The sequence below is a fragment of the Triturus cristatus genome, chromosome 12 (assembly GCF_964204655.1).
Source record: "Triturus cristatus chromosome 12, aTriCri1.1, whole genome shotgun sequence".
In the NCBI taxonomy this organism is placed as follows: Eukaryota; Metazoa; Chordata; class Amphibia; order Caudata; family Salamandridae; genus Triturus; species Triturus cristatus.
In genome coordinates, this window is record NC_140595.1 from 760,631,211 (window position 1) to 760,648,249 (window position 17,039).

Below are 17,039 nucleotides of genomic sequence, written 5' to 3' on the forward strand. Positions count from 1 at the left end.
AGACAATGTTGTCTTTGCAAATTGTATGATGTCCTGTGTAGTGGGTTGCCTTACTGATTACCTATTGGTATTTAAAACGCTCAGCATTATTTATTCACATGACCAGGTAGTGGGCAATGGCCATGTCCTCCACCATAGTATCATGCTAGATGACAGTCCCTCATCCCTGAGACAGGTTTCTGTGGCCCATAATTTCTTATTGAATGTCAACATGACCAACGGCAGGGCATTGGGTAGCACAATCTATACCAGATTAAGCATGGGAGATTGTGACTGATGTGTTTAATATCCCGTTATTATGTGTCTTCTGTGTCATGACTGTCATTGTAAGGGCAAAGGAGAAACGTAACAACAGTGGCAACATTTTATTTTAGGCTATAATTACAGGGTTTAGGAACTGTGACCCACAAAACAGGAATTATGAACACTTGATGTATAAGCTTTTGTTAGTTACAAAGCCATGGCAATATCAGGACAGAATGATGAACGACTTAAAATGAGTGTGAAAGGTAAGTTAATTGAAGAAGGATAGACTTTGAGTGCACATGCAACATAGGTTATGGTTTACTAACAGGGGTGTAAGGGATGTAAAGACTCAAGTTTGGAAAATGGTTTAGGGAATACACATCTAGGTACAAATATGATTTTATGTGATTGCCAAACAAATTAGACTGAGTAAGTTGGAAAGCAGACCAATCAGGTTTAACATGGAATTGAGTGATGTGTGGAAGGGCAAGGGAATGAACGTAGGGAAAGTAAGATTGGATGAATGGAAGGGAAAAATGGTAATAAAAGAAGGTAAGAAGGGACAATGGAAGGGCTGGGGGTAGATTATCTGACAGGATAAGCCAAAGTAGAAAACAATAATAAATTGTGAAGCAGCTTAAGAAAATAAAATGGAATGTGGATAATGAGGAATGCGGAAAGCTAGATGGTGAACAGAATGTTGAGGGAATGGACCAAAGTGAGGCACGTCTTGAAAAAAGTTTATGAATCACATGGGATTGGAGGGAATTAATCAAATGTTGTTAGGACATCCATAGTTAAATTAGGTAAGTTATGCAGTAAGCAATTGTCACTGCTGAATGTGCACTTTTAGCACATTAAATGAAATGTACACCTGCAATATCCATCATTGTGAGGCATTGGACTAAGGGGAGCTAACACCACAGGGACTTGAATGGGAAGTGATGAACTTTTTGACTTTTGAAAGATATGTATTTCTATAGTGACAAAGTGGGTTGTACGTCCATTTCCAGCCTACTCCCTTGCTGAGACTAGTTACATAAATGTTGTACTTTGACTTTATAAGATTTTGTATTACAGTTGGCCCAGCGACAATATATGCACAATGCTATTTCCTCCATGTGCAATTACAAATTGTTGACCTACATGATTGAGTGGCTTGAGGTGTGTGGTGTGTTCAAGTTGTACTTACCAACACACAGTCCATTTCCATAGGTGCCATTCTAGAACTGTTGGTTGATGGCAGATTGACAGAAGATAAAAGAATCATGGAACTGCCAGGGTGCTTGGCCACAACATTCAGGAACACACCAAGATGATCAAATATTGCCTGAAAATTCATGGAGTAGGTGTGCTCCCTGTTTTTGTGGATGTGGGCAGTTTCTGCAAGATGTGCAGTCCGTTGCCCCCAACACATGCAGAAATGCAGCAATGTCATAAAAGCCTTGCCTGTTGGTGAGTTGTTCTTGCACGTTGTGGGGAAGTGGAGATATTGTGGCGTCAGGCTGATGATGGCATCCAGGACAGTGAGTAGGAACCTGGAGAAGGATGCCTGAGAGAAAGTTGAAAAGTCCCTGAGGCCAGCATGTCAGCACAGCAAGTAGCTTTGTCTCTGGAGGGGTGTTTGTGCTGTGCTGGGGTGTGGCCTGCAGCCTTGGCACAATCTGGTTGAGGAGGTGGAGAATGGAGCTCCTTTCTAGCCTGTAATGGGTTATGACCTCCTCTGGATGTGTTTAAGTGTGATCCTGTGGCGGTATATCCGCACCCTTAGGCCGCGCTGCCTCTGTGGTGGTCTTCTTGGTGCTCCGTGTTGCAGTAGCAGAAGCTCCATGGCATTGTATAGGTTGCCAAGGATGAAATGGGATTGTCTTCATGACATACAGGGGTGTTTGCGCCATTTATAAGACCAGGTAAGTATTGACGTTAAAAAACTGCCGCAAATTGGACTTAGAGGCAAGTTATTTTTGTGACATGCAAAGAAATCCTTTTAAATATCGCGTTGTGTGTTTTGCGGGTTTTTATTACGCGGGAACGTCTACCTTGCATATAATTTTTGTTAAGTCACGGTAACAAAAGTGGTGCTGTTGAAAATTCACATTTACGCTGAATACATTTCATTAACTGGAGTTAGCGGCAAATTGTAAATATGGCTATAAAAAAAGCAGCCATAGCGTCAGGTGTTAACTCCTTGTCCAGAGTGTCATGGTCAACTGTATCGAAGGCAGCTGAGAGGTCAAAGAGAAGTAGTGCAGTGGCCCCGTTCTGGCCTATGATATTTTAAAGATCATCCCAGATGGTGATGAGGGCTGTTTCTGTACCTCTTCCTGGATAGAATCCTGTTTGGCAATCAGAAAGCATAGATTTATCTTCAATGAATTGTAAATCTGTGTAAATGCTGCTTTCTATCAGGTTGCCCATGAAAAGGCCATTTGTAATAAATCTGTAGTTGTGTGGGTCATGCGCATCCAGGTTTGCTTTCTTTTATAATGGGCATGTGTATGGCTTTTTAAAGTCTTCTAGAAAGATTCTTTAAGTTAAATAATTATTGATCATTATTCAATCAATCAATCAATCAGCAAAATTTGTATAGCGCGCTACTCACCCGTAAGGGTCTCAAGGCGCTGAGGGGGGGGTCACTACTGCTCGAACAACCAGGTCTTGCGTTGTTTCCTGAAGGAGAGATGGTCCAGGGTCAGCCGTAGGTGAGTGGGGAGGGAGTTCCATGTCTTGGCTGCCAGGTAGGAGAAGGATCTTCCTCCGATGGTGGATTTCCGGATTCGTGGGACGGAGGCGAGGGCGAGGCTGGCAGATCGGAGCTGGCGGGTGGGTGTGTAGAATGTGAGGCGGCTGTTGAGGTTCTTTGGGCCCGTGTCGTAGAGAGCCTTGTGTGCGTGGGTGAGGAGTCTGAACGTGATCCTCTTGTCGACGGGGAGCCAGGGCAGGTCCTTCAGGTGGGCCGAGATGTGGCTGCGGCGAGGGATGTCCAGGATGAGTTGTGCTGAGGCGTTCTGAATGCGCTGGAGTCTCTTCCGGAGTTTGGCTGTGGCTCCAGCGTAGAGGGTGTTCCCTTAGTCCTGACGGCTAGTGACGAGGGCCTGGGTGACCGTCTTCTTGGTTTTGGTGTGGATCCACCAGAAGATCTTTCGGAGCATGCGCAGGGTGTTGAAGCAGGATGACGAGATGGCGTTCACTTGCTTGGTCATCGTGAGGGAGGAGTCCAGGATGAAGCCCAGGTTGCGTGCATGGTCCGTTGGTTTGGGGGCGGTGCCCAGGGCAGGGGGCCACCAGGAGTCATCCCAGGCGGAGGGAGATGGTCCGAGGATGAGGACTTCCGTCTTGTCTGAGTTCAGTTTCAGACGGCTTCTCTTCATCCATTCTGCGACGTCTTTCATTCCTTCCTGGAGGTTGGCTTTGGCGGTGGTGGGGTCATTGGTGAGGGAGAGGATCAGCTGGGTGTCGTCGTCATAGGAGATGATGTTGAGTTTGTGTTGGCGTGCGATGGCTGTGAGGGGGCTCATGTAGATGTTGAAGGGGGTGGGGCTGAGTGAGGATCCTTGCGGACCGCCGCAGATGACTTCGGTGGCCGTGGATGGGAACGGGGGGAGGCGGACTCTCTGGGTTCTTCCGTCGAGGAACGAGATGAACCACTCCAGTGCCGCTCCTTGGATTCCGGTGTTGCTGAGGCGCTGTATCAGGGTGCGGTGGCATATGGTATCGAAGGCTGCTGAGAGGTCCAGGAGGATGAGGGCAGCAGTTTCCCCCTTGTCGAGCAGGGACCTGATGTCGTCGGTGGCTGCAATGAGGGTGGTCTCGGTGCTGTGGTTTGCTCGGAAACCGGACTGTGAGGGGTCGAGGGATCCGTTGGTCTCGAGGAAGGCAGAGAGTTGTCTGTTGACGGTCTTCTCGATGACTTTGGCAGGAAAAGGGAGGAGTGAGATCGGGCAGAAGTTCTTGAGGTCCGTGGGGTCCGCGGTCGGTTTCTTCAGGAGGGCGCTCAGCTCGGCATGTTTCCAGCTCTCCGGGAAGGTGGCGGATGCGAAGGAGCTGTTGATGATGTCCTGGAGTTGGGGTGCGATGATGGAGTCGGCTTTGTTGAAGATGTGGTGTGGGCAGGGGTCGGTTGGGGAGCCGGAGTGGATGGTGTTCATCGTTCGAGTGGTGTCTTCGGTGCTGACCGAGGTCCAGGTGCAGAAGGGTGGTGGTGGGGAGTGCTGGTTCGGTGGTTGGGTGCGTGGTCAGTGCGCCGAAGCTGTTGTGTATGTCGGTGATCTTGCAGTGGAAGAACGCGGCGAGAGAGTCGCAGAGGTCTTGCGAGGGTGTGATGTCGTTGTTGCAGGCGCTGGGGTTGGAGAGCTCTTTAACGATGCTGAAGAGTTCCTTGCAGTTGTGGGTGTTGTTGTCCAGTCGTTCTTTGAATGCTGTCTTCTTGGTGGTGCGGATCAGCTGGTGGTGTTTGCGGGTGGCGTTCTTGAGGGCTGTCATGTGTTCTGCTGTCTGGTCGTGGCGCCAGGCTTTCTCGAGGGTGCAGCAGGTTTTCTTGGAGTTTTTGAGCTCATTGGTAAACCACGAGGCTTTCCTGCTGCCGGGTCTGCTGGGAGGATTCTTCAGTGGTGCGAGTTCGTCAACGCAGTTGGTGAGCCATTGTGTGAGGTTGCGGGCTGCTTCGTCGGGGTCCGTCGTGTTGGTGGGCGGGTTCTGGCTGAGGGTGGTGGCGAGCTGGTCGGCGGTGATCTTGCTCCAGCTTCTGTGGGGAACCTGTTGTGGGTGGTGGTGGGTCGTGGTTCTCCTGAAGTTGAAGTGGACGCAGCTGTGATCTGTCCAGTGTAGTCCGGTGGAGTGGCTGAAGGAGATGTGCTTGCTGGAGGAGAAGACGGGGTCAAGCGTGTGGCTGGCGTAGTGGGTGGGGGTGTTCACCAGTTGCTTGAGTCCGAGGTTGGTGAGGTTGTCCAGCAGGGCGGCGGTGTTGCAGTCCTTGTTGTTCTCCAGGTGTAAGTTGAGGTCTCCTAGGAGGATGTAGTCTGGGGAGGTTAGGACATGCGGACTGACGAAGTCTGCGATGGCTTCGCTGAATTGTGTACGTGGTCCCGGAGGTCTGTAGATGAGGGTGCCTCTGAGGGTGGTCTTGGGGTCGGTGTGTATCTGGAAGTGAAGGTGCTCGGCGGCGGTGAGGGTGTCGTCGGAGTTGGTCGTGATGCGGATGGTGTTCCTGTGGACGATGGCAATACCTCCTCCGGTTTGGTTGACACGGTCCCTCCGGGTGATCTTGTAGCCATCCGGGATGGCTATGGCGATGTCAGGGGCTGAGGAGGCGTTCATCCAGGTTTCTGTGAGGAAGGCGACGTCTGGTGATGTTGTGTCGAGGAGGTTCCAGAGTTTGACGGCGTGCCTGTGTATGGAGCGGGTGTTGAGCAGGATGCACTTGAGGTTGTTGTGTCTGGTGCTCGGCTTGGTGGATGCGGTGCAGGTTCGGAGGCAGGTGAATTGGCAGGCTTGGCAGGTGAAGGGTCCGTGAATGCGTTTAGGGGTGGCTCGGTAGCAGGCGGGCTTTCGGCCGGCGTTGAGTGCGTGGAGGCTGGCGGCGTCGTAAGTTCGTCGGGTGCGCTGGCATCGTTGAGGACTAGGGGCCCTGGCACTGGGCGCGGTCCAGGTTCGGATGGGCGTAGACGGGCTTGCCTTTGGCGTGCCTTCGGCGTACAATCGGCACGCCCGCTGCGCGTGAACGCTGCGCATACGCGTGGGCTCCATATGAGGCCAAGTGGGAGGGAGGAGCAGCTGGGAGGCGGGAGCGGGCGGCCAATGGGGTTACAGAAAAGAAAAGGGGGCGGGGCCGCGAGGGAGCAGCGGCAGGGAGCGGGGGGGGCACGCCAGGGGTACAATAATAACGAAGCACAAATCTACTTAACAGAAAGAAAGAATAAAATGCAGTCACGAAAATCACACAAATGAGGGCAACAGTGGGGAAAGAAAATGAGCAGCAGCGAGGGGGCACCGAGGTCAGGGACGAACCGGTGGCGCCGGGGCAGAGACGCGCCTACAGCTGGCGAGCCGTGCGGCGTGGGGGGTTTCCTGTGGACTGGTCACACTCGACTTATTTTTACTGGTGTAACAGCAGCGGTAATTAGAAGAATGCTCCTGAAGATTTGTGGTGGACAAGGGTCAGAAAGGAAGCCAACAAGCCTGCTGGCTTTGACCAGATTCATAAATTCACTTTGTGATATTTGTTTAAAGGAACGCAGAGGCTGAGTTAGCCTAATCTCAGAGGGCATTGGTTAAAATGGATTTGTGCTGGTGGTTTTTCTATGTTTAAATAGAAGTCCAACATTTCTGCTTTGGTTGTTTAATGATTTGTCCTTTTTTTAATAAAATCATGAGTCAAAAGGAATTAGTTCCTTCTGTGCACTTAGGCTTTTTTTATTTTGATATATACAGTCTCCACACCAACATCCCACAGGATGAGGCTATTCAAAGTGATTTATAACACTTGACTTAAGTCCTATATTTCATGACTGACTGTTTGCACTGAACAAAACATTTTTTGTACAAGTCTTTTTATTCAAATACTTATGGAACTGTGATGGGCATTTTATTGTGTATAATCAGTGGAATTTTTAGGTGGCCCACTTCAACGAAAAGAGGTTTATCATGAACAAATACGTGCTCTGTCAAATATTGTTGGCTGGTAGCAATATTTTGAGGATGTCCTCCTATTTTGGAGAGGTGATGACACAACATTACAACAATTTCCATGCATTGAATCAATCTTAAAAGTGATGACTTGAAGTTCAGTCTAGGATATGACAACCGGAGCATACTGGCAATTTTACCGCCCCCCCCTCCCCGGTGAGAGGGGTGCGGGGTTCAAGGGCTCAAATGTGAAGCACCGCTGCTCAAACCGGACCCCAGCTCTGCTGCTGTTGTTACTGGAGGCTGCTATTGGAGCACTGCTGCAAAACTGGCCCCAACCCTGCCAACCTGCCGGGGAAATGCCAGATTCCCGATACTGCCCGATACGGCCAGTCCGACCTTGAGCATCTCTGGCATCGCTGAAAATCAGGGCGCTCTTTATTTGACGATCATCAGCAAACCAACTGAGCAGAACACCTTACTGCTTCACAGTATCCATCATCTTCTAAACTACTGGACACTTTACTATAGGGTCCACGTTTGGAACCATGGCACCACTGAGCCAATAAAGACACTTAAGTGAAGCATAGATTAATAGGTGTTGTGGAGTAACTTACTTGAGAGGGGCTATCCTGAAAGACTGCAATATTACTCAAATCGGGATTGGTGTTCCAAAAGGAATGGTTTCTTTAAAAGAACGATATTCAAACACAAAATGGGATATGTGGCTTTGCATTTGGTTCACACAGTATATTGATGAACAAGATATTTTTTTTTAAATGCCATTTACTGACTACAAACTGGTGGAATCTGTGCCTGCGTTCAGAAACGCAAAGAATCCATAGAACCATTTGGTCATGACATTCGAAGAAATGACCAAAAGTGACCGATCGCTGAATTATGGGCCATACCCACTATCAGAGTCCCTCGGAGTCATTGTGCGTCCTGCGGTGTGTGAACAACATATTGAAAGAAAAATATTGAGTGACAGAAATATCTTTGCAGAAATATCCAGTACAAAAATACTGTGAAGGTAGAGTCCATGGGCAAGCAAATGTACACTACACGTACCCTTCCCTTGTCGATATGTTGGTCTTCGGTAATTTTGCCACAATATATGTTGTCACATAACAATAGTAGGTCATATTACCGCATGCACTACTACTAATAAATTCAAAGCACTTGAACATTGAATTTCCAAGTGGCACCTTATACGCCTCTCAGGTTGTGAGAGTAACAACTTTATATGCTGTATAAAGGCCCTATCTATATAAGCTTAACTATACACAGGAGGTCACAGGCAGACAATCCCAGCATCAGTCGTGAATATGATACACTGTTGCTAACGCACCTCCAGCTGAACATTTTTTGGGGAAATTAATCTTCTCTACAGTGAATTTTCAAGCATGGTAATGGAGACTGTTCAGGTGTTGATGTTGAAAAGAGGTGCTAATGTTTACAAACTTCTCACTTTAAAAGAAAACCCACAGATCTACAGAATCGACTGTTTTCATAAAGGATTGAACAAGTTTGTTGAAAAGATTGCATTCGATGACAGTTGTTGAGTTTTATTTTACGTATTCCCTTAATGCGCCAGTTATTTATTTATTTATTATTATTTTTAATGGGGTGCCCCATATAAAAAATATACATATATATATTCAAATTCAGCCAATAGAATAATTAATTGAAACATTTTTAAACATGATCAGTGTTAAAGGTCATACGCCACCATGGAGTGTGCACTTGAGTAATTAGCACCTACTGTCATTAGCCTTGTTCCTTAGAGATCTGGGGCAATTAGCGCACGTACTGCTCGTTTTCCCGTCGTGCCCCTGGGGCGCAGACTTCTATCATAAGACTCCGCTCACCTAACTTGGTGCATACGGCGCCCTCTTCCCCGAGAGCCCCACAGAGTGGGCTGAGCCCACACACACACTTGCGTGGGATCACCCCGTGTCCACTGACACACGCAGGAGGGAAGGGAGAGTGTCCGGGGTCTGTGCAGACACCCAGAAGGACCCTCAAAAAGGACACAGTCTCCCGGAGCAAAGAGACCCTCCGCCGAAGGAAGGGAGTGGGGGTCTTTGCAACCACCTCACGAAGGAATCCCTCTGGGTTCGAACAGACATCCGGGAAGGGCAGACACTCTCCTGGAGCAGAGAGACTCAGCAGAAGACACTGCCCTGAATTTGTGAAGTCACTCAGTCCCTGAGGACGAATGGACTTTGGCGCGACGAGTGAGCTGTGAGGTGAAGGAACAGCTCTATATTCAGTATCATATAAATGAATCCCACGCTGTCCCGGCCTATCTCCTGAGGGTCCAGTCTCGACACTCAACTGAGAGAAAGCCTGTGCCTGATGCCATTGGCTGTTTAGGGGCACGCCCACACCGTCCAGGAATCCACAGGTAAAACCAAAGGGACTGTGAGAGCCGCAGATTAAACTCCTAGCTAGCGGGATCTTTGTATAGCTCTTTCTAAGTGACGTCATGACTGGGATTTCACTGTCCTTGTTCAGTGACGGAGCCCTGAGGGCCGCCGCATGAATACATACATGTGTAGATCTAAAAATACACATTGAGATGACATGTAATATGAACACTCTGCACTTCACATTTACGTAAACAAATGTAAGAAATACTCTAGCCAGGTTGAATGGCGCCACCTCTTTCTTGACGTCTGGAGCGCTATGAAGTGGCTGTGAGGCACTACAATTGTCCCATCACAAAGGCCTAAACAAATAGAAAAGCGTATAAATAGATAACACGTTATAGTGGCACCAATATGCATCCAGAATCATGAAAAACGATGTTAAGATGACAGTTTCAGTTCTCAGCTCATGCAATCCACGCCCCATGAGCGGCAGGAGGTTAATTTGCCACACAATATAACCTTTGACTTTACGAAACGTTATTCTTTGAGTATGTTAAACATTCAATTAAAGAGACGTATCTTAAAACAAAGACAATGCATAAACGGTGGTTCCCGAGGGCTGCAAAGGTTATGGCAATGTGGCTAAGGTTCACCTAAAATCAGAGGTGATGTAAGTGCACGCAACCCACACGTGCAGAAGTGCAGCACAAAAAAACATACACGGAAGAGAGGAGCATGCCGGGTATGTGAAGCGTGAAATTCTGGATGGTAGACTCACATAAAATTAATATAAACTACAGAACATGTGCAAATCACACTTTAAAAATACGTCTATTAATTGTGATAAAATGTCCGATGCAAAATCATTTTACAGACATGGACGACGAAACAGTGCGACCCCTCAATAAAGTCATTGCACTGAAGTGCACAACATTGACCTAGTGGAAAACACTGAAACGACACACACTACAAAGAGGGCGGTGATAGCACTTCACACGATGCACAAGGATGCTAAAGCAATGATGAGAGGATGCAGGAAATTAACACCGACCGTGTGTGTGCTACGTGAACCTTCTGCGTCGGGCTTCCAGCACTTAACTTTTCACTTACACATTTATTTATTGATATTAATCTTTATTCGATCATAAAAAATAATCGTAAGAGATAGAAACATATGTTAAAAGGAGCACAATAGCGCTTATTATAAAGAACCGCAGAAAACACTAAAACCATTATTTAGGACCATGGACCATGCACATGGACGACAGAGAACAGAGGGGAAAGAGGCAATGATAGCTAGCTGACCATAATGGACAGACAGGGGAGAAAGCTGCAGCATAACAGACCATAAAGGGCAGGAGGGACAGATCAGGGGCATTACAATGGAACAGACAAGCCAGGAGGGAGGGAGTAGGGGTCTGCACATGTAAACAGAGGGCTGGGGGCAAGGGGGCAGGGCAGGAGCAGCAAGATAGCCATGGAGGTCAGGCAGGATGGGCACTAGAAGCAAGACACACCATGAAGAGCAACAGTGAGACTATGATGGCATACACACAGACCATGTAGGGAAGGTGGGAGGGGGTCAGGGGCAGCTAGCTGACCACACAGGGAAGGTGGGAGGGGCCATGGCAGCACAGAAGACCATGCATGGCAAGCGGGAGGGTTAGTGGCAGCACAATGGCTATGATGGGCAAGAAGGAGGGTGCAGGGGCATGCACAAAGGACCATGGAGGATAGAAGGGAGGGTCAGGACCTGGGCACAGACAAGAGAGTTCAGGGGAAGGGGCCTCACAACAGACCGTGCGGGGCAGTCAGGAGGAGCAGTTGTAGCACAACAGACCAGGGAGGGCAGAAGGGTGTGGCAGTAAAATCGACCATGGAGGACAGAAGGGAGGGGATAGGGGCATGGCATGTGGACAGGAAGGGTGGAGGTGGCAGGGACAGGTTATAGTCATTTGACAATGCTAGGCAGGTGGGAGGGGAATGGTAGCTCAACAGAACACTCAGAGTAGATAGGAGTGGCAGGTCCATGGAACATGGTGGGCAAAAACGATGGAGCAGGGGCATAGACAAAGACATCGGAGGGCAGGGGAACGGAGAATAGGGGCAGCAAGCTAAGCACAGAGGCTAAGCAGGAGGTTAATGATGGGACATAGAATTGGGCAATGGAGGGCAGGAGGAGTGGACTGGAACATCATGCTAAATGGAGGGCAGTGGCAGCACATCAGACCATGCATGGCAGGAGGGAGGAGGCTAGTCCATGGATTCAGACAACAGAGGCTAGGGAGGAGGTGGATGAGGCAGCAAGCTAACTGCAACTTAATCTCACTTTTATTCAGGAAGAAGAGGACGTTTGTGACTGTGACTCCGGGCTCACTTGGCAGAAACACCCCCTGACCCTCCACCCCCATCGCAAAATGTAATGCCCGTGAAATGGGTAGGTGGACGCAGTGTTATATAGAACATAGTCCTGAGAGCACGATTGAAAATGAAAACTAGATATACTATAAGGTATAAACTATGCACCAAAAAGTGTGATATAAGATGAACCGGGGCGTGAAATATAATATGCAATACATTGTGCGCAATGACAGACTCATTGGAGAGCGCGAGATAGCACAGGCACTAGCGTGTGCTATGCGATATGCGCCTTGGAGTTTAATATGCACAGGTCAGTGTTGTGGAACCTAACTAGTCTCTAAAGTTGTAATATAAAATATCTGCTGGGGAGTGTAACGTTGCATATGCACTGTGACAAAGATATGGATCCCAGATTTTAATATGTATGGCATAGCGCTGAGCGTTATAACATAGACATCGAGGGAGGCACGTTAGATGGGGCAATATAACCCGTGCGAAGGCAAGTGTGGCATGACATATTCACGGGGTGGTGTTACAGTGCCCATGGGCTAGAGAGTGTCATAGCATACGCACTAGCTGGTGGAATACAACACAGAGGTGTGTGGCAATAGGTGGGCACTGGTGGGTGCAACACAGCATTGGGCTCAGCCAGGAGCATGCTGTGACTCTCAAGTGAGGTTTGTCTCCTTTCCAGAGAGTAAAATAAAAAGTATTACACATCCGGCGGTGGATGTGTGTTTTATTAACCGTCAGGGGGGTTTCTTTCATAGTTTGGTCGAATTTTTGTCGAATCCCCTTGTGCGTGTGTATTAAATGTGCCTGTCAATAGCTACCCATGTTTGTATAAACAAACGACAAGGGTGTCTACTTGGAGAGTACCCACCGGCGGGGGCGCCGGGATTAGGCACGGTAGGGCGTCAACAAGTCAGAGCTTCACTAGCGATGTAAATACATTCCTCGTGGATTAATTGTATGCATAGTCGCCTTTTAATGAATATCACGCAAATCGTCATGGTGATAGGTACATACGGTTTGTCCAGCATGTCCTAGGTGTTTCTATAAATATATTAAAAAAAATAATAATAAAAAATAAGGGCCGGCCCCGGGGGATGGGGACCCTGGGGCCATAAGTAGCCTGAGGAGGGGGGCAACACAGCCCCCCTCCAAATGATTTTTTTTTTAAAAAGGCCATGACCCGGGGATTGGGGTCCCCGGGGCCGATTAAGGCCTTGGGAGGGCCAAATTAATTGTTTTCAACAAAAAAAATTAGGGTGCAGGCCCTGGGGGATGGGGTCCCCAGGGCCAATAAATGAGAAAAAGAAGGGGGGCCACACAGCCCTCCTTCTTAAAAAAATAAAATAAATAAAAGACCGGCATCGCGCTGGAGGCCATGCCCCCTCCTTGCAGCACTCTGAAGATGCGCCCCCTGGCCAGTTGTATGTTGGGGAATTAATTCCCCTTCAATACTGAGGTTCCCTGAGGGCCAGCTAGCCCAACAGGTATCTCCAGTATGCGCCAGAGAGCTGCGTTGCAGACAGGTGTTCTGAGGCCATGGCCCTTTTTACACCTCTATGCAACGCAGCTCTGTGGCGCTTACTGGAGGTACCAAGTGGGCTAATTTGACCCTAGGGATCCTTATGATTCAAGGGGACTTAATCTTTCAACTTAGAATGGCCACGGGGCACGTTTACACAGTGGTGAAGGGAGGGGACGGGGCCTGAGGTGATGAGTGCAAACACGCTCTGTGGCGCGTTTTAAGTTGCGGAAATAATTCCCTTTCAATCCTGAGGGACCCTGGGGGCCAACTAGCCCACCAGGTGCTTCCAGTAAGTGCCACTGCTCTGCGTTGCAGAGAGGTGGTGCAGGCCGTGCCACTTTTTACACCTCTCTGCAATGGCGCTTACTGGATGTACATAGTGGGCTATTTTGCCCCTAGGGACCCTCAGGATTAAAGGGGACTTAATCGCCCAACTTAAAAAATGGCCACAGGGCGTGTTTACAAAGTGGGGAAGGGAGGGGACGGGGCCTGAGGTGACGTGTGCAAACACGCCCTTTGGCGCGTTTTAAGTTGGGGAAATAATTCCCCTTCAATCCTGAGGGCCCCTGGGGGCTAACTAGCCCACCAGGTGCTTCCAGTAAGTGCCACTGAGTTGCGTTGCAGAGAGGTGGTCCAGGCCGTGCCACTTTTTACACCTCTCTGCAACGCAGCTCTGTGGCGCTTACTGAAGGTACCTAGTGGGCTAGTTGGACCCTGGGGACCCTCAGTGTTCCCAACTAAAAACGGCCACAGGGCGCGTTTTAAAAGGTAGTTTTAATCCCCTTCCCTATTATATACTAGGGGCTTACAGAGGAGGTCATGCTAATCACAGGGGGACTCCAACTCATACTGTTCCCTAGTGTATGTAGGTGTTTTCACTGTATTCTGAGTATCATTTAACATGGCACTGGCTCTAGGACTGGTTAGTCAGACTCAGTTACCACCAGTATCCGTCTGAAAAAGTTGAGGGTACAGGATGATTTTGCAACAAGGCTTCTTTCTGCTCTTCTGTTTGTTCTTTCTGCGCATTATCCTTCTTCCTGCACTTTTCTTCGTCTTTGAGGACTTCTGTTGCTTCTTTCTGCACTTCTTTTTTTTCTTTCTGTGCGTTTTTTCTTCTTTTTTCACATGTCCTATCTCTGTAAGCATAGTTAGAAATTAGCATTTAAAAAACCTTTGAAATTCACTGAAAAAACCATAGGTTTGAGGCACGTTATAGTTAGGAATTAGCATTTAAAAAACCTTAGAAATTCACTGAAAAAACCTTAGGTTTCAGGGGTGTTATAGTTAGCTGGACTTTTCACTCGTACAAAACTATTGAAATTCCCCTGTTATAGTTAGTTCAGCTAACTATAACTCGCGCGCCCGCAATGCACTGCTGATGACGTCACATATTACATCACTCATGACCTGGTCAGTGACATCACTCATGACATCACTCATGACATCTCAAATGACATCACTGATGACATCATCCAGTGAATGTGTGTTTTTATGAAAATTACATATGTTTTATATATGTATATCTCAAGGTCGATGGAAGAATAAGTGGGTATATAAGTGTCTAAATGGATGATTTGTTTTTGAAAAATTGATTGTATAACTGACTGATTAAGTGTATCTTAGTGAATACATGGCTTAGTGAGTAATGTTTAAATATGTAAATATCCGTATCAGTCTCTCACTTTGTGTATAAGTGGCTGCATGGGTTGGTGAATAGCTACATGAGTGTCTATATAGGTTATTAGTATGTTTTTTTGAGTATCAGTATGAGTTTCTGAGTGTCTGTATGGTTCGGTGGGGGGTATTAAGTAGTGCATAGTTGCATGAATGAGTGACTCACTATTTGTATGTGTTGACGACAGCATGTGTGCAGGACTGTATGGGTGGATGAGTGTGTGCTTGGGTGTGTTAGTGAGTGAATGACTGTCTCAATAGTGTCTTCATGAGTAACTACATATGTTTTAAACTAGTATATGTGACTATTGGTGTATATAAGTGAGTATATGTGAGAGTGATTGATTGAATGAGTTCCTGTATGAATAAGTGTGTGTTTCTATAAGTGATTGTTTAAAAGACTAAGTATGTGTAAGTTTCTGTAGAAGTAAGTGTGGTGGTGTGTGTATAACTGTATATGCAAGTAAATGGATGTTTGATTCTTTATTAGCATGAGTGACTATGTGTGTGAGTAACTCTATGGATGAGTGGTGTTGTGTAACAGGATGTATAGGTGTATGAGTACATATGATGAGTGAGTACATGTATGAGTGACTATATAGGACTGTTGGTGAATGAGTGGATGTGTATGTGGATCTTAGAATTACTGAACAGGTTGTTGTAACTGGTATTGGTATGTCCATCGTTTTGAAAATGTTAGTTTCTATATTTGAATGTGTGTATCAAAGGTTATATTGGGGAGAGGAGGTCTGCCACTCTATCACAAGGATGATGTCATCAGTGATGTCATCAGTGATGTCATCAGTGATGTCATTTGAGATGTCATCAGTGATGCCATGAGTGATGTCACTGACCATCTCATGAGTGATGTAATATGTGACGTCATCAGCAGTGCATTGCGGGTGCGCGAGTTATAGTTAGCTGAACTAACTATAACGGGGGAATTTCAATGGTTTTGTATGAGTGAAAAGTCCAGCTAACTATAACGCCCCTGAAACCTAAGGTTTTTTCAGTGAATTTATAAGGTTTTTTAAATGCTAATTCCTAACTATAACGTGCCTGAAACCTATGGTTTTTTCAGTGAATATATATATTGACACACTGAATATTGATCTCAATCATGATATATCTTTGCTGTTCATTTTTCTTTTCTATTTGTATCTAAATTCTTGGTTAATTCATTGCAGGTCTATTACCAGAGCAACACCTAAGAGTACACATTTAAAATAATGGCGGAAGAGCAGACTGCAGATGTGTGGGTCTGGTAGGAGTTGGTCACAGCACCTCCCTAGGCCACTGGGAGTATGCATCTCAGGAGCTATCTCAAGACCCTTTTCTGCCACAACACTGTTGTGTACTGGATGATACTGTGCCTTAAGTTCAGCTGTGTAGCTCAGCCTCTGGAGCCCCAGTGCCATCTTCAAAGAAACGTAGTCAAAGGCTTTTCAAGCGATGGAGATATCCTGGTCGGGGGTACGTTCGCCATCCATGATGCCAGGGAGTCCCCCACCTTCACAGAGACACCTGCAAGAATTTCATGCCAGACGTAAGAAACCTGGAATTTATCCAGAATAAGTATTGCATTCTACTTCTCATGCATAACTTAGAGGGTTTTCAAAGGTAAAGCAAGGAGATTTCCCAGAAGGCTGGTGTGGCAGGAAGGTTAGCAGGGCTGCTAGTCACATGTCAAGCTGGCTGTTTTTGTAGTTGCATTAACAAGAAGATTGTTTAAACTCTCTAAAAGACTTGCATCTTTCCTTCTCTCACTGTAGGCTTCAAAGGTGTATATGAAGTCACAGTGGTGTAACAAAACTTGAGGGCCCCCCCTGCAAAGTACATGGCGGGCCTCCCCCAGACCCAGTCAGGAGCTCCCAGCCCAGGGGCCCGCTGCCTGCCTTGCACAGTGCTGGAGGGGTCCCAGGGACCTTGGGTGCTCACCGCACCACAGGGGCTGCGGGGACTAATGTTACGCCAATGTGAAGTCATTTAAGCATACCTTGCTCAGCATGGATATCAACACACAAGGGGTAGACGAAGCACATCATACAACATATGAGGTTTTTATTAATCCGTGTATGCACCTTGCAAAAAAATGGCTTGAGAGATACTAATACGACATCATGTGCTTTTTTAGAATATTTATCTATGTATGCCATGCTTTTACTCATGTCCTATATGATACATGCTGGTTGCTGTTGATGGTCATTTTTTATCTTTTC

At 47.2% G+C, this 17,039-nt stretch overlaps 1 protein-coding gene across 1 annotated transcript in view; it reads left to right on the forward strand.

Moving 5' to 3' along the window:
* The first annotated feature begins 16,244 nt into the window (after positions 1-16,244).
* Positions 16,245-17,039, forward strand: part of LOC146782740 (extracellular calcium-sensing receptor-like) — a 78,991-nt gene continuing 78,196 nt past the window's right edge. The window contains exon 1 of the mRNA XM_085638578.1: positions 16,245-16,366. The gene's annotated coding sequence lies outside the window, so the exon portion shown is untranslated. The remainder of the gene's footprint in view (positions 16,367-17,039) is intronic.